Source organism: Oryctolagus cuniculus, chromosome 9, assembly GCF_964237555.1.
Source record: "Oryctolagus cuniculus chromosome 9, mOryCun1.1, whole genome shotgun sequence".
Lineage (NCBI taxonomy): Eukaryota > Metazoa > Chordata > Mammalia > Lagomorpha > Leporidae > Oryctolagus > Oryctolagus cuniculus.
This window is the reverse complement of record NC_091440.1, coordinates 27694327-27721529: the sequence shown is the minus strand read 5'-3', so window position 1 is coordinate 27721529 and position 27203 is coordinate 27694327.

Sequence of the window (27203 nt, the reverse complement as noted above, 5' to 3'; positions counted from 1 at the left end):
TAATTGTGAATAGGTAACATATCAATCAGACTTTGTTGTTTAAAATGTGTGTGTGTGTGTGTGTATTTATGTATTTTAAATTTATTTTAAAAACAAAGTTGCAGAGACAGAGAGATTCTACTGGATCACTCCTGAAATGCCACCACAGCCATGTCTAGGAGAGGCTGCCACCAGGAGCCTGGAGCTCTCCCCCGTGGCGGGTGGAGACTCTGGTATTTGAGACATCACCTGTTGCTCCTGAGGATGCGCATCAGCAGGAAGCTTGATTGGAAACAAAAGAGCCAGGACTGAACCCAGGCAATCTGACACGGGATGTATGCATTCCAAGAGGGGACTTCACTGCTGTCAACACCTGCTGCAAACTATAGGTTTAACTCTAGAATCATACTGATAGCTTTGAGATCACAACTAGTGATTGATTTATTTGGTCTGGTTTTGTGGTTTATAAAAAGAAAGACATGTGATTTGCGTGTCTGTATATGGTTTCTATAAAGTGTTCAGCATATGGATACTGAATGTTTAAGTGATTTACTATGCCTTTCTTTTGAGATGTGTATCATTCTCATTCTCATTGCAATAAGTGTTTGCAATAAGTTACTGAGATACTGTGATTTCCAGACAAATGTTTCCATCTGTTCAGGGTCTTCCACTTCACCCTTTCATAAATTCCAAGAAACTAATCATATTTGGAAAAATAATAGCTATAAATACTTGTACAAACAACACTTTAAATATGGATTTTGATCTTAATTTGGGTATAGAAGGTGATTTTATGAATTTAGGGCTTGTTTTTTCTTTATATGTATGTTTTCATTTTTTATACCACTTTTATACATATGTGTTCACATTCTATTTTTCTCAGTTCCTAAAATATTACTGACATATGTTTCAAAGTCACTATATTCATGACTACTTCAGATTTTAGTAAATGCTTCTTCTTTCTGTCTTTGACGGTTGTTTTATACAAAAATTTTCTCTGAAATATTTGGGTCCTAGCCTTTAGTAACAGTCCTACATAAATTTCATACTGCAATGCTCTCTTTAATTGTAACCAAAGCACCAATAAAAACAATAAAAGTGGTAAGATAATTTTTATTTAAGAAGTATATATTTATATGAATTAATAAAAAAAATCATGTTTTAATAAAGGATCATACACATGAAAAGAACATAAAATATGAATTTATCTATCAAATAATCATAATGTGAACCCCTATTTAATTATCACCATCGACTCAGTCCTTTTTCCCATTCCAGGCTTGTCTTGTTTTGTCTTGTCTTGCAAACTGCTCTATCACCTGAAATGTCACTATATTGGCTTTTGTAAGATTCATTTTCTTATTAGTATTTCTATTTTCCCTAACCATGTATGCAATCTAAAACAGTACGTTTGTTATTGAATATTTTACATTTAGAAAATCTTTTGTTCTTTGTTCTTCCTCCAGTACTAAGATTTTAATCTCTTTATATAGTTTTATGTATCTGCATATAGTTCATTTTGATGAAAACATAATGTTGGTTTTGTTTTCATGTTTTGATTCCATGACTTTGCTCTAATTCTTTTATTTGTTCTATTGATCATTATATCTCTTACTATTAGGATTTCTGCAATAGTCTTTCTTGTATATATATTGTAATACCAATGACTCTGCTAAGCATCTTCTGAGGAATTTCACATCTTGTTCTTACTCTATGCGTCATCTTCACCTTTTATATATAGAGTCAAGCTGTTTTCAATACATATTTCCTCCCATAGTACATACACATTGAAGTTGTTTACTTCACACTATGTAGTGTTAATCTTTTAAAATTGCCACCACTGTATGATGCATGAAAAGGGATATTATTTTATTCTTTATTTGCATTTCTCTGATTACTAGAATAGTTTTATTTTTAGAGTTAATTTTTTTCATTTATTCATTTGAGAGAATTACAGTGGGTAGAGGCAATATAGCCTGTTTATTAGTAATTTTTGAATATTAATAAGCCTTGTGGGCTCTTGCCACATAATCAGAGAATTTTGAATACTGACTCAAATAGACCAGACAAAATGGTAAGTTTTTAAGGATTTTATTCAGTGAGAGAAATGTGCAGGAGGGTGAGGGCTTTATTTAGGAGAGAAAGAGAAGTCTAGAAGCTGAGTTGGGTCCCTACCAAGCAGGGAGCAGGCCAGCAGTGAGCCATGTGGAGCAAGCATGCAGGAAAGAAAGCAGGGAGTCGGCGGCCTGAAGGCCACGTGCCTACTGGACAGCGGGGGGGGGGGGGGAGGGGCACCATGTTCCAGGCCTTTTATTCACTACCAAAGCGGAGTGGGTACGTGGTCTGATTGGCAGGTGGGCATACCAATGGGATCAAGTAGGGGCATGAGATCACACAGGGGTCATGGTGGAAGATGTGGACTCCATCTTAAAGTCTAGTCAGTTTTATCCTGTCTGTCTACCTACATCATTCCCCCATCAGAGACTCTAGTCCCTTAATCATAAGAGATGTTGAAGGGCATAGAATCATCATATCTTGCACAGCTGCTCCCTGCCTATTAGGAGCATAGTGCAGGCCCCGCCTGTACTGGATCTGGAAGTCTCCGCCTATCTCATCTAACAAATTCACTCTATAAACTGGAGCATTTTCAGTCACCACCACTGGCTGTGTCCCCTGCATGGTCAGTTATTCCCAGAAGTTGTTGAGTTCTGAAACATATAAGTTTGTTAATTAACATAAGCAAAACTGGAACAAAACCAATTGCAAATGGTGCGTCCTTTAACATGGAAAGAACTTATCTCACCATCTCCCAGATAGTAGGTGGAGATAGGCTACCCTTATGTGATTATTAACCCATGTAGTTTGAGCATAGAGAATTATAATAGAAGAACTCATTAATAGTTTTATAGTCAAAGCAGTTCCCAGAGAGAAGCAAAAGAGGAGGCAGACACAGCATGTCAGCCTCAAGGTGCAGTAGTCTGGATGAGAGGAAAGCAAAAGCTTTACTTATCTTTTTGCCTTTTTTTTAAGATATATTTATCTATTTGAAAACCAGATTTGCAGAGAGGCAGAGGCAGAGAGAGACAGAGAACGATCTTCCATCTGCTGGTTCACTCTCCAGATGGCCACAATGGCTAGAGCTGTGCCGATCTGAAGCCAGGAGCTTCTTCTGGGTCTCCCATGTGAGTACAGGGGCCCAAGGGCTTGGGCCATCTTCTACTGCATTCCCAGACCGTAGCAGAGAGCTGGATGGGAAGTGAAGCAGCTGGGATTTGAACCAGCACTACACGACAGCGCCGGCCCCCCTCTTTTTGCCTTTTGAAGAGGAAGTTAAGATTTCTGATCAGCTTACAGGAATAATCAGGTGTGTCTTTTGAGTTCACCTGTGAAGAATTAAGAGGTAGAAGAGCAGGGAGTGGGTAGCCTGAAGGCCACATGCCCGCAAGGCAACAAAAAGGGGACTAATACAGTTTTATGTCATTTTTTAACTATTGTCAATTTAGAATTTTTGAATTTCATAAACCCATACCCATTTTCCTCCCTATTTAATTACATATATTTTCTTAACTACATGTAGCAGTTCTTTTACATTATATGTATATTTTATATTAGTTATATATATATTTTTATATTTGTTAAAACTAATGTAATAAAAAATGTTTCCTGTACTGTATCTTGTCTTCTTACCTCCTTATGATGTCTTTTGATAAAGATATCCAAACTTTAGAAGCAGTCATTCTTATTTATAATTTCTTCAGCATTAATGTTTTCACACCAAGATTGTAAAGGTATTTTTGACATAACTGTCCAAAAATTGTTTCAGTGTCAGAAAAATGTTTTTAACTGGAATTTGTTTTTGCATTCAGTGAAACAGATATACACTTTATTTTTTTGAAAAAAGAACACTTTTACTCCAAGGTTATTCTTGCAGTTGTCATTGAAGTCACTCCTAGAAAATGGTGGATCCATTTGGGGAATTTCTATCCTATTCTCTTCTAGCATGTTTGTCTACATATCAATATCAAATTTGTGTTATTAAGTGATTATGGTAGGTCTTGATATCAAATGCAGTGTGTCCCATCTATTCTTCAAGTTATCTTGATTAAAATTGCCCTATTTTATTTATGCATACCTTTAATTTCAGAAGATCATCAAGTTCTACTCACACTCAGAAAATGATATTTTGCTTAGAAAAGGCTTTTAATCTGTAACTAATTTAAAAATTAGATATCTGCAGTAAAAAGCTTTCTCCTCCATTTAACACAGCAAGAATATTCATCTGTTTAGATCAGATGGGTTCATAGTTTTCTTTATTAATTTTCCTGTAAACATTATCAATTGTTGACATTTTTTCACAATTTAAATATTTTCAGATATTATATTATTAACATACTTTAGATATTTCTCTGTTACATTTATGAAGGTACTTCAAACTTCACAGATGGGGCCAGAGCTGTGGCGTAGCAGGTAAAGCCGCCGCCTGCAGTGCCGGCATCCTATATGGGTGCCGATTCGAGTCCCAGCTGCTCCACTTCCCATCCAGCTCTCTACTGAGCCTGGGAAAGCATTAGAAGATGGTCCAAGTCCTTGGACCCCTGTAGCCTCCTGGGAGACCTGGAGGAAGCTCCTGGCTCCTGGCTTTCTGTGGAGTAAACCAATGAGTGGAGGACCGCTCTCTCTCTCTTTCTCTGTCTCTGCTTCTCTGTAACTCTGCCTTTCAAATGAATAAATAAATCTTAAAAAAAATTCATGGACAATGGAATAAAGAGGTAAGTTTACTATAACACAAAATTTTTCTATAATCCATGCATAAAGGGGGGTCTTCAAAATTTCATGAAAAAGTACCTATCATGAAAAAACTGCATGGAATTCAAAAATTTTCACAGCTAAATAATCCCATTTTTATTCCATTTTCTAGAAACTTTTTGAACTTCAGATATATAATTATATATATTTAATTAATGGAATCTGTTTATATTTAATTTTAAGCTATACTTTTGTCACTTTCTCCTCATGTTTTTAAAGTATTTAGGATCTATATTAATACCTTTTTTAAAGATTTTTATTAATTTATTTGAGAGATAGAGTTACAGACAGTGAGAGGGAAAGACAGAGAGAAAGGTCTTCCATTCACTGGTTCACTACCCAAATGGCCACACAGGCTGGAGTTGAGCCGATCCAAAACCAGGAGCTAGTAGCTTCCACTGTCTCCCACGTGGGTGCAGGGGCCCAAGGACATGGGCCATCTTCTAATGCTTTCCTAGGCCATAGCAGAGAGCTGGATTGGAAGTGGAGCAGTCGGGATATGAACGGGTGTCCATATGGGATACTGGCGCCATAGGCTGAGGATTAACCTACTATTTTACAGAGCCACCCTCCCCCCAACCCCATAATAATATATTTTGTTCTGTTTTCTGATCTCTAAGGACAAGGATTTACCAGGCTTATTAATAACTTCAAATTTATCCGTGCTGACTTTGTACATCTATTTATATTTTAAGAGTAATTTCTGCTTTTAATTTTTAAAATTTTACCCTATAATAGTATAGTTTTCTGTTCTTTCATTATGTTTTTTTTTTTTGAGGTATTCATTTCATTAAATTTAGACTATTATAATTGCAGTTTAGTGCCATAAAATTTCTTCTGATGGCAGGTCTTTTTTTTTTTTTTTTTGACAGGCAGAGTGGACAGTGAGAGAGAGAGACAGAGAGAAAGGTCTTCCTTTGCCGTTGGTTCACCCTCCAATGGCCGCCGCGGCCGGCACACCACGCTGATCCAATGACAGGAGCCAGGTGCTTCTCCTGATCTCCCATGGGGTTCAGGGCCCAAGGACTTGGGCCATCCTCCACTGCACTCCCTGGCCACAGCAGAGAGCTGGACTGGAAGAGGGGCAACCGGGACAGAGTCCGGCGCTCCGACCGGGACTAGAACCGGGTGTGCCAGTGCCAGCCTCATGGCAGGTCTAACTGTATTCCACATCTATTTTATGTTTTATTATTACTATTTTTATCTATTATTTTTCAATTTTGTCTGCTATTAATATAATTAATAAATTTATGCTTTCTTTTATAACGATTTATTTATTTATTTGAAAATCAGAGTCGCAGAGAGAGAGACAGAGAGACAGAGATTCTATCTGCTGGTTCATTGCCCACGTGGCCACAAACATCAAGGCTGAGCCAGGCCGAAGCTTCACCTGGGTCTCTCATGTGGATGGCCAAGGGCTCAAGCACTTGGGCCATCCTCCACTGCCTTTCCCAGGCCATCAGCCATAGCTGGATGGGAAGAGGCACAGCTGGGACATGGCCAGTGCCTAGAGTGAATGCTGGCATCGCAGGCAGTGGCTTTACCCAGTTTGGCACAACTTAGCCCCTGCTATCTTTGTTTTGGCTTGTACTTAAATGCATACTATCTTCATATTCCTAATTTTTGATCTTTGTATTCTTAAATTTTTTGTGTCTGTAATAAAAGTGTTTTTATCCAGTCAGAAAAACAAGTTTTAACTGTAATATTCATGTTTTGATATTACAGGATAACTGATATACCTGTGATTAAAATGTTATATTGTTTTATGTATTTTTGTTTCATCTTCTTTGTGTTTTTTCCTGCATTTTCTATTCTCCTTTCTTAATTTTTTGAAGATTTATTTATTTGAAAGAGTTACACAGAGAGAGGAGAGGCAGAGGAGAGAGAGAGAGAGAGAGAGAGAGAGAGGTCTTCCGCCCAATGGTAAACTCTCCAATTGGCGACAAGGGCCGAAGCTGTGCTGGTCCAAAGCCAGGAGCCAGGAGCCTCCTCTAGGTCTCCCACGCAGGTGCAGAGGCCCAAGGCCTCAGGCCATTTCTGCTGCTCTCCCAGGACACAACAGAGAACCGGATCCGAAGTAGAGCAGCTAGGTCTCAAACCAGCTTCCATATGGGATGCCAGCACTGCAGGCCAGGGCGCTAACCCATTGTGCCACAGTGCCAGCCCCTTCCCCTTTCTTATTGAATAGCACGCATCATCTTGTTGCACCCTCTTCTTGTTTATACATGCTCTTATTTTTAACATCATATTTGTTAGAATATGCACCTAATAATTACTGTACACATGATAATTCTGAGTGTATTTCCATGGTCTGTTTCATTTTTTTTTTCTGCTTATTCATTCATCTTTAACTCGAGTAATCAGTTAGTTTTTACTTTGTTTTAGTAACGATCCTTGAAAAATGATTTTTGGTCTTCTAAGCAACTGAAACAAAAGTATCTTCTCTTTAGAGATTTTTTGTTTATTTCTGCCATCTGCCTATGCTACTATCTTTTAGGCATGTCTCTAACCAACTATAACAATTGAATCTCCCCTACCATCCCAGAATATGACCTTAGGGTTTGAAATCAGGTGGCAGTTTGTTTTTGTCTACATGTTTCTGAGGCTGGAGCTATTTATTTGCACTTCAAGCTTCCACTAAAGACAGAACTCTTAATTTAGACATTCACCATGTGGATCCATTACATTAACAGGGCTTATGCTTTTAGTTTTATCTTCTTTCCCCTGTTCGATCCTTCAAAGCAAAAGTTCAGTTTCTCTGTGGTTTGCAGAAGCACTTAAGCTTTGTATAGTGCCCAAAGCTCCAATGATTGCTTTAACTTAGGTGTTCCTGATCATTTCTTACTATTTTGTCATCTTTTTGTTCCTGATATGACTTGGAAAGCTATGTTTCCAGTATCTTTTATCATTTTTATTTTTAATAAATATTTATTTATTTATTTTAGAGGCAGAGTTAGAGGGAGGGGGAAAGAGACAGAGAGAGAGAGAGCGACAGAAAGAGAAATAGAGAAAGTAAATGAAAGAGAAAAAGAAAAAGAAAGAGAAAGAGGGGTAGGAGAGAAAGAGAGAGATCTTCCATTTGCTAGTTAACTCCCTGAATGGCTGCAATCACCAAGGTTGGGACAAGGCTGAAGAGAAGCTAGGAACTCCATCCAGGTCTCCCACATGGGTGGCAGGTGAACAAGCACTTAGTCATCTTCCTCCACTACTTTCCCAGGTGCATAAGTGGAGCAGCCAGGACGCTAACTGGTGCTCTTATGGGATGTCTGTGGAATCTCTTAAGCTGCTGTATCACAATGCTGGTCCCTTTTGTATTTGTTTGTTTGTTTTAGATTTTTAGTTTGTAACAGAGTCAATGTAGTTCATAGATACAAGTCTGAGTATAATGATAATTCACTTCCTCCCTCCCTTTCCCCTGCCCTGTCTCTCTCCCTCTCTCTTTCTTTCTTTCTTTCTTTTTACTTTTGAGATAACCTATTTTAATGTACATTGTAGTCAAGAGCTTAATACTCCCCAAACAAAGGGTTCGACAACTAAAAAGCAAAAAGATCCTAGTTTATCAGGTATATAGGCGAAGGCTGTAAGCAATAATCAACTGGAACAATGACCATTTCAACTGTATTAAGTAAGCTTCAAAGTAATCACAGTTTAAAATTATAGTATAACATTCTTAGAGAGTCCAGAAATTAATCCATGTACATATAGCTAAGTGGTTTTTGAGAAAAGTGCCCAGACCATGTGTTAGAGTAAGGATAATGTCTTCAACAAATATAGGATGTATATATGTAGAAGAATGAAATTATATCCATATCTTTCAGTATATACGAAAATCAACTCAATGTGCATTAAAGACTAAAATTTAAGACCTGAGAGTATGAAGGTGCTGGAAGAAGGTGTAGGGAAGCACTTCAAGACATTTGTGTAGGTGGTGATTTATTGCATAAGACTCCCCCGCAAAGCACAGGTAATTAAAAAAAAAAAAAGCTGAACTAAGCATATGGGATTATATAAAACTCAGAAATTTCTGTACAAGAAAGTGAATGATCAACAGAGTGAATAGATATTCAACAGAATGGGACAAAATACTTGCAAGCTACCTAGTTGAAAAATGATTAATATCCAGAATACAGAATATTATTAGTAACAGAAGTTACTAATTCAACAGAGGTTAAACAACCAATCCAATTGAGAAATAGGCATAGGAACTCAATATGCAGTTTTCAAAGAGAAAATGCAAATGTCCAAGATATATGTAAAAAAATAATTTATATCACTAGCCACCAGGAAAATGAATATCAAAAAAAAAAAATAAGGTACCACTGACCACTGTCAGATGGCTCAAATCCAAAAGACTGAGAGTAATAAATACTGGAGAACATGTGGAGAGAGGGAAACACTTATATGCTGTTGATGTGAATGTAAATTATTGCAGCCACAATGGAAAATGATATAAAGAATTCTTTTAAAAACTAGAAATAGACTTGGCATATGATCCAGCAATACCACTTCTGAGTATATAGCCTTAGTCATTTTTAATATGAGGGTTATTCTGAATGATCTAGAGTGACATTAAAGAAAATTGCTATTGGAAACATTTTACTTTTGTTTTATTACTGCTTTTAGCATACATTCACTAGGTATTTACCACACACAAGATATTATGTAAAGTAGGAACTATCTGTTTTTTAATCCTTATGAAAACTCCTGATATATATTTTAAAATGCAGCTTTCATAGAATCACTATAGGAAAACATTATTTTTCTTTATATATAGTAGTATAGTTATACACAATCTTTCTTTATATATAAAATATGAACAGCACTTAGATTAAACATTTTACGATGTCTCCTTCCATTTGTCTAGGAAAAAAAAATCTCTATCTGTTAAACAAATGAAACACTATATCCATATATAAGAGAAACACAGACAATAAGAAACACCAAATTGAATGTGGGTAAAGAATGAAGCTAAGAATCACATTATACTGAATTGAAACCCAGCTCTGCTGTGTACTTAGCTATGGGACTTAAGTAGTGGACCTTGGTTTGTCCATTTTATCATTTACAACAGGGAAACAGATATTACTAGTTTTACAGATTATTATATAGGTAAATGTTGATATGGTGGACATAAATTCAATAATACAAGCTGTGGCACGTGGTAGTTGATATTTTGGTTATTAATGTTTATAGCTGCTATTTTATTATTTGGAAAATATAATGAGTCTATAGTAACATAGTTATTATATTTTTTGTCCATAATCGGATAAGTATTTATTAGGGGTGCATCTTTCTAGAAATACAAAACTCTTATCAAATTGCATCTGTTGAGGCTGGCGCTGTGGCGCAGTGGGTTAATGCCCTGGCCTGAAGTACTGGCATCCCATATGGGCACCACTTCTAGACCCAGCTGCTCCTCTTCTGATCCAGCTTTCTGCTATGGCCTGGAATAGCAGTAGAAGATGGCCCAAGTCCTTGGGCCCCTGCACCCAAGTGGAAGACCTGGAAGAAGCTCCTAGCTCCTGGCTTCAGATTGGCGCAGCTCCAGCTATTGGTGGCCATCTGGGCAGTGAACAAGCAGATGGAAGACCTCTCTCTCTGTCTCTACCTCTCTCTGTAACTCTGTCTTTCAAATAAATAAAATAAATCTTTTTAAAAAAGTTGCATCTCTTTGTAATCTGACTGATATGCATGCTAGGGTAATTATAAACCAGTAAAAATTTAAATCTATATAAAATGAACAATTAAATGAAAGTGAGGCATGTAAATATACAAATTAATATATGGCTTTCATTGAAATGAAACTATTAAAAAATAATAACTAGCTTTCAACATGTTAATGTATGTCCTTGGGAATATCTGACCTGTAAGAACAACTTGACACATATCCTAAAATTTCATAGCATTGGCAATGATTTTGGTTAAATAGACTTTTAATACCAGCACTCAATGGACACAAGAGAGGTATCAGTGGACAATCAGAAATCAGATCACAAAAATTGTTTCAGATTAAATATTCACAATGATATTTTGTTAATTATAGCTTGCTAAATAGTATGTTGACCAAAATGTTGACATATACTATACTACATGAGGTAGATATATGATTGTGAGTATACACTGTCACACACATACACATATATATAGGTTTTATAAGATAAGATATTTACATGTAAAATTATATTAGCTGTACATATATGTTTAATTATATACTGTTGTAACCCCACCATAAGGATAGTGATGCTAAATTTAATTTTTATTCTTTTTTGAGGTTTGAAATTAGATCCTGCAAAATTCACTCATGCACACACACACATACACATGCATATATATGTGTGTGTGTGTATGTGTATAGATTTTATATATATATATATATATATATCTTATAGACTCAGGTCAAATTTATAGAGGTAAGGAATGGGTGTTTGGTACAATAGCTAAGAACCCACTTAGGACACCTGTAATCCATATCAGAGAGCAAGGGTGTGCGTCCTGATTCCGACTCCCTATTGATACACACCCTGGGAGGAAGCAGGCAATGGCTCATGCAGCTGTGTCCCTGCCACCCACCAGGGAACTCAGGTTGAGTTCTAGGCTCATAGCTTCAACCTGACCCTATCCTGGCTGTTTGGGACATTTGAGGGAGTGAACCAGCAGATAAAATCTTTCTCTCATCTCTCTCTCAATTGCTCTGCCTTTTAAATAAATAAAAGATATAAATTATTTTATAATAAAATATAATGGAGTTAAGTGTCTGAGGATTGATCAAGAAAGCAAATACCATCCTGAAGGTCTTATTTCTATTGAGGTTGTTACTTTACACAAAGCAAGACAAGGAAATACATATTATTGGTTGCTATAATGCAGAAGAGTAGAAAATTGAACAGACTTTTCTGTAATTCATTTTAAAGATAGCAATTCAATAGCAAATAATTAAGGCATATCTCCCAACAGCTGCAATTTAGACACATTGTCACTGAAATGCCCTGACCTTATTATTTTATTCTCAAATTTAGAATAAAGCTAGAGTCCTCCTTTTTTTTTTTAACTCCTGGGGCCACTTTAGAGAACAAAAGAGGAATCTACCAATATACTGAGTCTCTTCAAATGTCACAATGCTTAATGAATTGATTTAGTCTATACTGTGATTCATTTGGGTTCCTTTTGATTAAGGTTAAATGCAAATAAATTATTATTGTGAAAGTCTCCAAATATATGTCTCATATTATTGTAGGGAAACTTGAAAGCATAAATTAAAAGTGAGATTGAAAAATGTGCATTCAGTTTTTGTGGAGGATGACACTAACCAATCATTGTACTTGGTTTCATTGAACGGAAAATAGAACCCCTCTTAGGGTGGTGCCTTAGAAGACCACTATCCAATGATAGAGTGGCCATAGGATTAACTTTTTCACCATCTTGAATAAATGTGCTAATGGGTCCTTGACTTGATACAGTTTTTGAGTTTTTTAAGATTTATTTGTAAGGTAGAGTTATGGAGAGAGATGGGAAAAGAGAAAGGGAGAAATATCTTCTATCTGCTGTATAACTAACAAAGTTGCAGCAATGGCAAGGGCTGGGCCAAGCCATATCCAGGAGGCAGGAGCTTCTTCAGGGTCTCCAAAGTGGGTGCAGGAGATCAAGCACTTGGACCCTTCTTTGCTGCTGCCCCAGGTGCATTAGCAGTGAGCTGGATAGGAAGTAGAGCATCCGATTCTCCAAACCGGCGCCTATATGGAATGCCAGTGTGGCAGATGGCAGCTTAACCCGTTATGCCACAATGTGTAAATATTATTTTTAAAGTGATTTTATAATTATTAAAATCTCTCAGTGCTATTATATTTGATAATCTTTGGTCCCAAGCATATTTTAACCCATTTCAGCTTTTCAAAATCCATTTATACAAAACTTACTTTTGAAATGTAAAGTTTTACTTATTTTGATTTTTATTGATTGATTGAGAAATACACAGAGAGAGATCTCATGTGTTGGCCTACTCAAAGGTACACAACAGCTGAGGCTGGAGCCAGTTACTTAATCAGCATTGCCTGTGTGGGTGACAGGGATCCAAATACATGAGCAACAACCTATTGCCTCCTAGGGTGCACAATAGTAGGAATCCGGAATCAGAAGTGGTGCCAAGACTCAAACCCAGGCGTTCCAATGTGTGAGGCTGCAACCCTGGTACTCTCAGACAGGATGCTGGCATCCCAAGCAGCAGCTTCCTGATTGGTGTGCCAAGCAGCCATACCTGGAATGGATTTTCTTGAGTGAGATTTTCAGATTATTATTGTTTCCTATCACAGTGGTAATTCTCTCCAGAACCTAAAAACAACTTACTCCATTGGATTTTCATAATGTGTCTGTTTTCCTTACAAAATGTATTTGTATTTCTTTACATTTGTTTACTTATTTACTTATGAGCCTCTAATATATAACTGCCCATGATTAGATATTACATTTTGTGAAAACTTCATAAATAGTTATATTTTCATGTCAAGTGACCTGTATCACAGTGCCCTTAATAGAAAATGGTTATTTGTATTGGCCGAATGTCATAGGAACCGTTAAAAAAAGTGTTATATTCTATTCTGTGAGTCATCAACAAATTCTATCTAAAGAATCTAGACAGGGAAGAATATTTTGGTTCCAGGGAATTATGTCAAAACTCAAAATTTTTGTAGAGACAAAAATATCCTTGGAATTAAGATTCTATTGAGAAGGTCACAGAATATTATAATATTTATCATAAAGCTACTCAATTATGATAATGAGAATATTTGAGTAGTCCTTAAAAGGGCTATCATTTACAAATACTGTAATATCAGAGTTAGTAAGCTAACAAGTATATGTATATAGTATATATTCTTCAATTGCTAGGTTTCTGATAACTATTAACATTTTAAATAAGAAAGGTAATACTATGTTTTTGTCCTGTGTATAATAAAAACATATGGAAAACAAAAGCTGGATATGGTTAAGTAATGTGACAGATATACTAATGCAAGAAATTAATATTAGAGGAAGTGAGGATCTCTTTGAATTGCTACTTCACAATTTTTGTTTTATAAATTTAAAAACATTGTGAAATAAAATTCTAAAGTATATAAGGATAATGTATTCTAATTTTTTTAAAGAGTTATTTATTTGAAAGGCAGAGTTACAGAGAGGCAGAGGCAGAGGCAGAGGCAGAGAGAGAGAGAGAGGGAGAGAGAGAGGTCTTCCATCCCCTGGCTCACTCCCTAAAGGCTGCATCAGAGGCCAGGAGCCTGGAGTCTCCCACGTGGGTGCAGGGGCTTGGGCTGTCTTCTGCTGCTTTCCCAGGCGTATCAACAGGGAGCTGGATCAGAAGTGGAACATCTGTGACTCAGCCGGCATCCATATGGGATGCAGAAACTCCAGGTCAGGGCTTTAATCCGCTGTGCACCAGCTCCAGGATTGCTTTTGTGACATGCTCTGTGTGTATTTAAGCTGGGCCTCTTTCTTTCCAGCCCCAAAATATTTTAAAACGTCACAAATGCAGTAACTGTCTCAGGATTTGTTACGTCATTTGTCAGGTTTTTTTTTTTTTGGAGATATGAATGTTTGTATGGTAATACAATTGAAATATATCAGGGCATCTATACTCTCAGGTGCATTAAGAGGGAGGTGAATCAGAAGTGGAGCAACCAGGACTCAAACTGGAACCTATATGCAATGGCTACAGTGCAAGCAGCAGCTCTACTCACTATGCCACAGCACTAGCCCCAAGTATTGGTAATTTTTAATCTTCCTGTAAATATAATATTTGTAATAGACCAATAAAATGACATTGCAAAATCATATTATGGACATTACTTTTCCTTTTAGAAAATGTTATGTAGTTTTCTGGCTTCTAAATTGGAGATATCTCACCTAAACCCCTAACACGGTGCAACAGATCTAAGCCTAAAGGGCTGAAACAGTTATATTGGTTTGGAATGAACATATACCCACATGGGGACAGAATAAGTGAGATTTTTATAGTTCCAAATATGTTTTCTTATTGAATTTGCACCTGCTTAAAGCTCAGCCAAATTATGGTACATAGGCCAGTTCTATTTTCCATTTTCTTTGTGAATTAAAAGTAAAATAAATGTGCAACTGAGCCTAGACGACAGATGGTCTGCAATAGGTATAAACATATTGTACCATATGTCTGAATACCACTTTCAGAAAGTACTTGGCGCTGCTAAAATATTTCATTTTCAATAGACATATAAATATGCATACACTACTACAATTAAAGATAAAATGACTGACTCATTCCTTACCATTTGGGTGAAGTACAGCTGGAGGGTAGACTGTGTACTGTATCAGCAGGAGCAGCACAATTTCCTTTGCTGACCCATGATGTGATGCAGGAAAGTAAAGCTAACACAAGAAAGCGGGTTTGTGGAGAACGCTGCCCTTTTTTCTCACTGTCTCTTGAAGCTCTCTCTGGGCTAGCTGCATCTCCTGGGAATAAATCTGGTTGTCTCTAAAGCTCTTCTCACCCCCACCCACCCTAGTAGGCTTCCAGACACTTTCTATTCCTCATGGCAAAATAGAAAAATGAGAAAATTTTAAATGACAAGTTTTTTTTAACACTTAAACAGAGCGAAATCTAAAGCTAAGAAATATTGCTTGCCTTGACTTACAGTTCATATCATGACAGGCAATAGTTGATCAAGGCTTTTAATCCCATTTCCCCACAAAATTCATGATGTGCATCCATCTTTTCAGACGCACATTGGATAGTTTGTCTCTATATTGAGGGTTATTTAATTCTCTTACCTTTTAGAAGATAAATAAGGCACAGTTAAAAGCTTCTTTCTATTCCATACTTTCCCACGTTTAATCAACTAAATGACTTCATACGTGATAGTCATCTAAGATACTAAACCAAATTTCCAAATATCAGTTACACATTCATGCATGATTGTTGTCAGTACATCTTACTAAGCCAAAACAAAAAAAAGCTCATTTTAGTTGCACGATTTTCCAGATCATTCTTATTCCAAATTAGGCTTCTATGTTATAGATTTCATCTTTAATGTGTGCACAAAATCATGAAAAAAATCCAAGAGTCATCTTTTGTCACTTATCTCTTTTCTAACTGTGCTGTTCAATGCATAACTATTCCTTCTGATTTTACTGTATTGGCTCTCTAATGTTCATTTTCTTCTGCACTGCCACAGTCCTAATTTAGATTATTGCTTTCACTTTCTACACTGGAACATTAAAATAAGTAAATAATTTCTAAATGTTTAATGAGAATTTTACATTTTGCTTGCACTTTGGCAATTTTGTTTTTGCTTATTTAAATTTTAATTATCTCAAAATTATATATACACCATATATGTATAAATATGAATTAAATATTAAAATATGATAGCATTTATAGTAAACAGTTATTGTCGATTTTATAGTCATTTAAAAACTTTGTGGGTAGAAACAAATAGATCAGGCCACAACTATATATTCTGTGACTACTTTAATTCAATTATATCACAAATATTTGCATTATATAATATGTTCAGAGCGCTGAGTTCATACTTGATGACAGAAATATTTACCAGATATTAATAAACCATGATGTTTTTCCATTTTGTAAAGATACATGTGCAAAAAAGCTTTTGATGATGACAAGAAAACTCCCAGCAGATCACTCATCCTACAGATAGAACCTCTATACTCCAGCAAACAAACATTTTTCTGAAAATCCTAAGGATAACTAGGAGCATTTAGATATTGGTAAGTGAAATGTACTTTGGCACTGAGCAGTGTTCCTTTTGTATTTTGCACATAAGGTTCAGCTTCAATCTTCCATATCTAAAGCAAAAATATTCTAGTAAAAACACACTAACATATATGAAATGGAAGGGGAGAGGGAGTGGGAAAGGGGAGGGTTGCGGGTGGGAGGGACGTTATGGGGGGGAAGCCATTGTAATCCATAAGCTGTACTTTGGAAATTTATATTCATTAAATAAAAGTTAAAAAAAAAGAAATGTAAGATGCACAACCAGAATTTACTGAAAAGTAAGAAGGAAAATCATCAGAAAGTAGTAACATAAGGTTGCATCCCAATTCATTAGGACTCCTGGTCTCATAAAACAGCAAGAGACACCAAAGATTTTCTCTCTGTCTCTCTCCCTAACTCACTCTCTCCACTCAGAAGAAAGACCATGATGGAGAAACCATAAGAAAGATGTATGTAAAAGAGGACAAAAGGCCTCACTAGAAAGCTGTTCTATCACCTTGATCTTAAAACCTCCAGTCTCCAGAACTTCTAGAAAATAAATTTATATTGTTTAAACATCAAGACTTGAATACCTTTGAGTTTTGTGTATGAGAGTATCTTATATAAATGAGCCAAAGATGGTCCCTGCAAATTCACCCTTAAGTTGCTTATTTCTTCACTGCAAAATGAAACCAATTAGCTCAAATTTAACACATTCAGTTGTTTTAAAAATAGCCCAAGGGGGCGGGTTTGCGGTATACTCATTGCAGCCACTGCCTGTGATGCAGGCATCCCATATGGGTTCCCGTTCAAATCCCAGTTGTTCCAATTCTGACCCAGCTCCATGCTGATGTGCCTGGGAAGACAGCAGAGGTCAGTCTAAGATCTTGGGCCCCTGCACCTATGTGGAAGACCAGGAGGAAGCTTCTGGTTCCTGGCTTCTGCCTGGCCCAGCCCTGGCTTTTGTGGCTATTTGGGGAGTGGAGTGAACCAGCAGATGGACGATTTTTCTCTTTCTTTCTCTCTCTCTCTCTCTCTCCCCCCCCAACTCTGACTTTGAAATAACTAAAATAAATCTTTTAAAAAATAGCCAAAATAAGCAATTAGGTTTCAAGTGCTTTCTATACATCCTAGGAACTACACCCAGCATCAAATGGCTATTAGCGAGGTGGAATCTTGTGTTTGGTAGACTCAAGAACTTGTATTGCTCTTGGAAACTCTCTTACCCAGAGATACCCAGCGAGTCACACTAAGGAGTCCTAGCAGCTTGACACAGAAGTCTTCTCTCATGCCCTTCTGACCAGGAGTTCCTTTGCACTCCTTCATTTCTTAAGGGTGGCCATCTCCTCTATTCCTCTGCACAGTCTCATGCTGCGAGAGACTTCCCTCATCTAAACTCCTTCAAGTACCACCCAATAATGTTTGTTGTGTGTTACTAACTCCCATAGTTGTCATAGTCACACACACATACACACACACAAGCACACACACACTTTTCTTGATTTAGTCTCTAATTTGGTTGAACTCTTTTATCCTCTTTTTTATTATTATAAAATACCTTTTATCCCTTATTAACCAAACAGCTAAAGCAATTGTATTGAATTTTGAAAAGGATTTTACGTTCCAGAAGGTGATTTTTTTATTTTCTGCATGTGTTCACAACTGTGAACATATTCAGAATGTTCAAAAAGAGAGTTTTGCCTTATCAGATATCAAGCAGATATGGAGGGCGAACCAACGGCAAAAGAAGATCTTTCTCTCTGTCTCTCTCTCTCACTGTCCACTCTGCCTGTCCAAAAAAAAAAAAAAAAAAAAGTTGATTTAGCAGAGGCCACAGTTGTGGCACAGTGAGTTAACCTACACCTTGCCACCTGAGCATACCATACGAGAGTGCCCCATAAGCGAGTGCTCGTTCTAGACCCATCTGTCCTGTTTCTGATCCGGTTCTCTGCTAATGCACCTTGGAAGGCAGCCAAGGTGGCCCAAGGGCCTGGGTCCCAGTCACTCATTTGGGGACCTGGATGTAATTTCTGGCTCCTTGATTTGGCCTGGTCCTGTCTTGGCAATTGCAGCCATTGAGGTGTGAACGAGTAAATGGAAGATTCTCTCTCTCTTTCTCTTGTTCTCTGGCTCTCAAATAAACGGATAAATAAATTAGTCATTTAACGTTTTATTTTGCTTTAATTGACATGCTATAATTATATATCAAAATTAATAGGGTAAATTTGCTATTCAGATACAGATACAGCTTATACTTTTATGGTAATACTTATTAGAGAATTCATAACTTTGTTAAAATCAGCTAGAGAAAATTCCAGTTAGAATTCAGTATAGATGTCATACCTTTACTATCCTATGTTTGATATTTTGTGTGACTATTTAATTGTGCCTCAATTTCTAAAACTTACTTAAAACTTCACATAAAATGTGTTCATTATTTGATTTTATCTTTTAAATTTTTGTGTGCTTGGAAAAAAAAAAAAAAAAACACAGAAAAGGGCCAGAACTACTATTTACTGTTGAGACAAATTAAAATTAAAATAGTAATAACAAAAACAATGAATGTGATGATTCTTAAATACACCATTTTGTGGGTTTTATTTAAAAGATTTTATTTATTTATTTATTTGAAAGAGTTACAAAGAGACAGACAGAGTTCGGTCTTCCATCCACTTGTTCACTCCTTAAATAGTCACAAAGACTAGGGCTGGGCCACACAGAAGCCAGGAACCTGGAAGTCTATCCAGGTCTCCCATGTGGGTAGCAGGGGCCCAAATCTTCATGCCATCTTCTGCTGCTTTCCCAGGTACATTCGCCAGGAAGATGGATTACAAGGGGAGCACTGAGACTTGAACTGGAGTTCACTTATATGGAACGCTGACTTGATAGGTGGCTGCTTAACATGCCAAGTCAAACCAGTTCCAATTATTATTATTATTATAAAATCACAGCTAACAAGGTTGTACCCATATTAATTGAAATGTCCTTGTTTATTTAAAGTAGAGATCTTCTCAGTGTTTATTTGTAGAAACATATAAGAATAGAGTCGGGCCTGACACTGTGGCTCAGCAGGTTAAACTACAGCCTTACAGCCTGCAGCACTAGCATCTCATATGAGCACTGGTTTCAAGTCCCAGGTACTCAACTTGCAATCCATCTCTCTGATAATGTGCCTGGGAAGGCAGAGAAGGATGGCCCACGTCCCTGGGACACTGCATTCACTTGGGAGACCCTGAGGCCTGGTCCAGCTCCGGTCATTGTAGCCATCTGAGCAGTGAACCGATGGATAGAAGATCTTTCCTTCTCTGTCCTTTCTCTGTGTAACTCTGCCTTTCAAATAAATAAATAAATTTAAAAAAATAAAAATAATGAAGAATAGCTTGAGAACAGCTTATTGTCTTTCTGATTGTTCACTTCCTTTTGAAAAAGCAGAAAATTGTTGAAGGTAATTTTAATCGCCCATCACACATGTAATTTGTAAATTCCCTGAAATACAATTTCACAGTATGTAAGAATTTAATAGGACTTACCAAGGCAGGTTCTTAATGTCAGGTAAAATATAATACTTTCAGATGCAATTACTTTTGTCGTCGTAGTTGAAGAAAGGCTAAGCAATTTTCTACAAACAAATGTTATTGACTATTCCGAAGGCAGATCGTGTTAAAAAGATATTTATTAGTCTATTTCAGGTTTCTGAATTTTCAGTTTAACAACATCCTTATATCTGATTATTCTTCAGTTGAGTGGTGAGGAGGATTTCATGTTTTCAGTGAGCTTTTATTAGGAGTATAGATTATGTTGTTAATTCAGACTTGACATATTACAGTGCATATATTATGAAAGGCAATTTGCTTAGAATTGTACCCTTTTGTGTCTTATCTAATTTTCAAATGCTATGTTTTTCCAGTTATTAGTATAATATACTTATAAACCTCTCATGCTAATTAAATGATTATGACAATACCATGAATAATTAAATATAATGATCCTTTTTGTTCACATATTTTGCTCTTTTTTATTTTTTTATTTTTATTTTTTATTTTTTGACAGGCAGAGTGGACAGTGAGAGAGAGAGACAGAGAGAAAGGTCTTCCTTTGCCGTTGGTTCACCCTCCAATGGCCGCTGCAGCCGGTGCACCGCGCTGATCCGATGGCAGGAGCCATGTGCTTCTCCCGGTCTCCCACGGGGTGCAGGGCCCAAGTACTTGGGGCCATCCTCCACTGCACTCCCTGGTCACAGCAGAGAGCTGGCCTGGAAGAGGGGCTTGTGCAGTTCAGAAGACTGAACAACAATCTGGTAATTTGTTGTTTATGAAATAGGTACTTCATGTGGCCAACACTGTGGCGTAGTGGGTAAGGCAATTGCCTGAAGTGTCAACATCCCATATGAGCACTGGTTCTAGCTTTGGCTGCTCCTCTTTGGATCCAGCTCTCTGCTATAACCTAGGAAAGCAGTAGAAGATGGCCCAAGTGTTTGGGCCCCTGCGCCCTCATGGAGACCCGGAAGAAACTCCTGGCTCCTGGCTTCAGACAGCGCAGCTCCAGCCATTGCAGCCATTTGCAGAGTGAACTGGCAAGATGGAAGCCCTCTCTCTCTCTCTCTGCCTCTGTCTCTCTGTAACTCTGCCTTTAAAATAAATAAAGAAATCTTTAAAAAAAAGGCACTTTATGAATTGACAACTATTTGCAAAGTATGTAATGTAATGAATGATAATAAACAAGCCAGAATGATAATAAACAAGATGATTGATAATTGTTATTGATTATTTACAAAGTAATATGCAATATTCTATCCTTTTTCATAAGTATTTTGTATACTTATTTTGTATTAAAAAGGAATCTGAGGCACACAAGTGGTAAATAATTTGCTAAGGTCACATAATAATACAGTGATGCTAGAATTCAAAACATCATGCTATGATTAAGTATTACTCAGTACACAGGTATCCAGTGTTGATTAGGTAAAGGAATATTTTGGATGTAAAACAGTTATTGCTCAAGATGGCTTTTTATGTTTATGTTCAAATTCTTACTAAAATTTTCATTTCTAAATTTCTTTATTAAATTTGCAAGGACTTAGTCTTTTAAATACATATGTTAGCTACCTATTGCTGCTGTAAAAATGTAAAATAAGCTTAGTGAGTTAACAATGCAAATGCATATTTTCTTTCAAATGCAGCTTATAGTTATGGAGTACAAAAGTCTTAAATGGCTTTCACTGGGGCAAAATCTGCAGCTGTGTTCCTTTGAGAAGTCTGGAGGAGAGCCCATTCCCTTTCGTTTTCTGGCTGTTAGAGGCTATCTGTATTCCTGGGCTCACGGCTTCTTCTGCCATAAAGCCAGCAGTCAGAAAATTAGTCTCTGCTTCCAGTCTCACATATTGTCCAGCTCTGACATTTTTGCTTCCTATTTTTTTTAGATCCTTAGGATTACCTTTATCTTACTTGGGTGTATGGGATTATATTTACACAAAAATAAACTTTCTATCAAAAATGTTTAGTTTATCTCCGAAGTGTCTCCTTGGAAATAGAGTGAAGGAAATAAGTGAACAAGTGAAATTGTTTCAGTGGATAGTTTCACCATACAGATACAAAGAACTAGGCTAGATGTGATATCCTTTACAAATGTTGAAGCACTATAAATGCATTTTGAAAAACATCAGTCAGCCAAATAAACAACAAAATGCTTATTTCTTTCAAAAAATATCACAAAATAGCTTTATTCTCTTAGAATCTAGATGTTCCTATTCAAATTATAAATATTATTTTTCTTCTGGTAAAATTAAAATCTTAAGAAATACCACAATATGTGCCAAGTCTTCCAAAGAATGCAGAACGGCATCATAGCTAGAACAGGTTCGATTACATGATTGAATGTGATTTGGGGAAGATTATGTCAACAAAATGGTAGTTATTGAAGGATTCTTTTGTGTGAAATCCTTAGAAGAAGGGCCACTTCTTATGAAAAATTTCCTTTCCAATTAGGGAGGTTAATACCTGAAAATTTTATTATTTGTGGTATTCAGTATTTCTCTGTTGAAGAGATGGGTACATATAGGTAATTCTCACAAACAGTACTAAATAAAATGACATTAACCTTTATTCTATACCTATCAGGATATTCCTTGTAAATCATTAAACTTTAATGCTGTTTTACAGGCTAATGATTTTTGAGGTTTTGATATGAAATCATGTGTAAGTAGCATGGTCATTCTTAATGCACTATGACATTTAAGTACTTAAGCCTACAGCATAAGTCCTAGAGTTTATAAATTCATGGATTTGTGATGATAAATTTACATTGACTGTTAACTAGGAGATGACTTCTCCTTACATCTTCTTATTTCACCAGATATCTTTTATTAAAATTCTTTATATCCCTAACAATGACAACAAATAATAGATGGTCTGCTTGTGTGTGTTTCAAGTTTATGCTCTTAGGAAAAAGTGTTCGAAGAATTGAAGAAGAAAAATGAATAGGAGAGGCTATTTTCAATTATTTGAAATGTCTTAGAACCAGATTATTTTTGTTAATAAATTGTTGTTCTTGACATTACAAATAACTTTAGAGCTATTCTTATTAAGAATATAATTTGTTAGGGGCCAGCACTGTGGTGCAACAGGTTAAAGCCCTGGCCTGAAGTGCCAGTACCCCATATGGGCGCCAGTTCTAGTCCCAGCTGCTCCTCTGCCAATCCAGCTCTCTGCTACGGCCTGGCAAAGCAGTGCAAGATGGCCCAAGTCCTTGGGCCCCTGCACCCATGTGGGAGACCCGGAAGAAGCTCCTGGCTCCTGGCTTCTGGCTTGGGATCGGTGCAGCTCTGGCCATTGTGGACAGTTGGGAAGTGAACCAGCATATGGAAGACCTCTCTCTCTGTCTCTACCTCTCTCTGTAACTCTGTCTTTCAAATAAATAAAATAAATCTTTAAAAAAATAATATAATTTGCCCAGTGTCAAGATCACATTATTAACAGTATGCATATACATAATTCTAGCTGGATGCTAGCTTCTGAAACACAAATTGCTGAATATGAATATGTATTAAATGAAATATATATAATTCATATTTAATTAGATTAATAATTGATACACTACTTATTCATCATCTATGCAAGTAATTTATTAGGATAGGTACATGTATAAGAAGGGTTAAGGGGGCCTGTGCTGTGGCATAGCCAGTAAAGCCACCCCCTGCAGTGCTGTCATCTCATACGGGTTCTGGTTTGAGATCTGACTGCTCCACTTCTGATCTAGCTCTCTGCTATGGCCTGGGAAAGCAGTAGAAGATGGCCCAAGTCCTTGGGCTGCTGCACCCACATGGGAGACCTGAAGGAAACTCCTGGCTTCTGGCTTTAGATTAACGGAGCTCCGGCTGTTGCAGTCATTTGGGGAATGAATCAGTAGATGGAAGACTTCTCTCTGCCTCTGCCTCTTTGTAACTCTTCCTTTCAAATAAATAACTACATCTTTAAAAATATTAAGAAAGGTAGTATATTCAGGCTGTAGACAATTTCTCAAAGGAAAGACATCTTCCTTGGAGACCTATAAAAGTAGATCTACAGATTTAGATCAATTACTTCCTATCTTTACCTGTGCAAACTCATTTAAGTCTTTGATTTTAGCTTATATATAAACTTAAAGTATTTACATTGTTTTGAGGGTTTCTCGGTTAAATGTGAATGCACAGTGTGTATATTAGTTTAACGACTTCCAATGCACTTATGGCAACATTTAATTTTAAAGGTTAGTGATTTGTATTTTTGGACTTATCGAAATTTTTAAAAATGTATTGTCTTTAAAATTTCTGCTACATGTCTTTGAGCCAAAAAGCCCGAAACTTTCGATTTGTTAGGCAACTACATTACTAACATTTCCACTTACTTTATTACAGTATGATCAGAAAATATACTCTATAAATTATTCCACAAAATTATTGATGTTCATGCAGAATTTATTTGATAACAAAAACTAACTTTATGATTAATTATTTCCTAGTATTTTGGAATTTGTCTTGCTAAAAGCCAAAGCCAGTAGGATGAGAAAAGTTAAAATAGGCACATTAACATGTACATGGTTTAGCAGACTTCATTAAATTCTTTACCATGTCGCCAGAAGCTCATGTAAGGGACATTCGAATTACCTAGTATATTAGTCTAGTTCCTGTCACCATAAGAAGATACACGAAACCCACCTTTTTATAAAGAAAAGAAGTTAATTTAGCTCAGTTTTGGATGCTGAAGGTCCAAGATGATACGGTCCCAACTTTTTGGCCTCTGAGGAAGTTCTAATGGCTAATGGAACCATAGCTGTAACATGGCTAGAGTGAGAGATGACAACACCAGGCAGGAAGCTAGAGAATGAATCAGCGATCAGGGTGATCCTGTAACACTGCTCTCTGGAAAACTAATTAGCATTCCTACAGGAATTATTAAAATGCAGCCTCAAGCCTAAGCTGCTAGAATAGAATCTGCAGAACTCATCTAAAAAGAGTTGACGTACCCCATCAAAGGGGAAACAGAAGAACAACGCTCTGAAGCAGAGATACCCGGGCTGCTTAAAATCAGAGGTGATAGGGGTGCAGCCTTGCTGTCAGAATTATGTTTTCTCCATCAGAAGGCAGCAGCATCCCCAGTGTCATGGATACTTCTCACTGGGTCCCACCACTTACAGATTACAGTATCATTCTCATAGCGACACTGTGGACCATGCTTCCAATGCATTAACTCTTGAGGTCAAGCCCTATTCAGACCACAACATCTGATTTCCATTCCTCTGTTACATACTGAACTCCAAACCTGTATTTTTTGTTCTTTGATTCTTGACTATAACCTTTATATCCCAATTCAAAATATTCCTCAAGTGTAGATTTTTTTAATCTGTGTAATTTAACATAATGGTTAATCAGAATATTATTTTGCATTGTTGACCAATCTTGATGCTAAGAGTACTCAAAAACTGCAGATGCTAGAATGCCCTTAGAAGTCCCCAGGGCTAGGAGTTTGGACCACTAAAGCAATGTAATACAAAAACGCCTCTCAACTCTGTGCAAATGTTACTGAGATTATTATTATTATTCAAGGCTAACATTTTAGTCTACCAATGCAATTAATATAATAATCAATTTTAAATTTTAAAACTTCTTTTTGAAAGTTTTAGCTTCAATTTAATATAAAATTTACTCAGTGACAGTGGCATTAATTTTAATAATATTTTCCATATATAAACTAAAACTATTATGAATATCAGTTCAGAAATGTTTGTACAGTGAATTCTGAATAAAATTATTCTAAAATAAATGGTTAAATATTTCTATAATTAAAACATTTATTTATTTAGAAGAAAAGAGTCAGAGAGAGAGGCAGAAAGACAGACTGAGACATACAGAGAGGAATGCCTCAACAGCCAGGGCTGAGCAGGCCAAAAGTCAGGAGCCAGGAACACAATGAAGTTCTCCCACATGAGTGATGGGAAGTCAATGACTTGGACCACCACTACTGCCTCCCAAGTCTGTCCTGGCAGGAAGCTGGCATTAAGAGCCAGAGTCAGGGATTAAACCCTCATATTTCTGTGTGGGTTGTGGGATTCTTAACTACCAACCAAATACTCACTCCCATCATTTCTATAATTTGAAGTTTGATGTGAAGATATTTGTCCTATACTCCTTTAGCAGCACGGTTGCTCAAATATAAACTATTAAAGGACGTATGTATTTGTTGAATCATATTTCAGGAGGAAATTTTATAAAATCATTGAAAGTTGTAAGAATTAATTTTTGTCATTTAGTAGTTTACTGCCTACCAGATATACTCACACTGTTTAATTTTTATAGTGCAATGTAAAATATAAACAAAAACATACTAAAATGATGTATTTTACATCAATGTGAATGAAAAATATAGTATTCATTCCCATAAGAACATAACAAGATAATAATAAAACTTAAAAATATTGATGTATTGACACTGAAGCTTAATCTTCCACATTTAAACCAATAAATAATTTTCAAGTACTGCTCAAATCCATATAACTTTAGGGAATTTGAAAAACAAAGCAAACCATTTTAAGGAGACAAAAACCTCAAAAGAATTGCAATGATCTTTAAAAAGCCCACAGTACCTAAAGAAGTTATCATTTTGAAAACACTGAGAATATTTGAGAGAGGTACTAAAAGAAAACAAACGAATTCTGAGCATCTACTCGATTGAGAATCAATGAAACACTAGGAAATCTGGCTTTATTGTATGCTGTTTCTCACTAACAAAAGCAATTTGTAGGCTGAAAAGGAATTGTGGTACATTGCCTGCCTAAACAAATCTCGGAGGCAATAATCTGAGGTTCACAGTTGAAGATATTGCAGCTTTTACTGAAGTCAGAACCAGTGAAGCCTATTGCATTTGTGTCTTATTAACCAGCTTCAAATAGGGCTCTCAAACACTTTGTTCTCTCTTTATGGGAAGCCCTTGAGACATTCTTTCGCTGCTAAAAGATTTGTCTATGCCAAATTGTTTAGTGAATTTCCATTTAGGACAATGAATGAAAAAAAAAAAAGGGGGAGTTTTGAAGTGTGCTAAAAAGCAAAGAAAGCAATTATATATTGCTTTATTTCCCTAATAAGTCAATGAAAAATGGCTCAAAATATAAATGCTTCAAGCACATTTATCCATGGGAATTTGTGGAT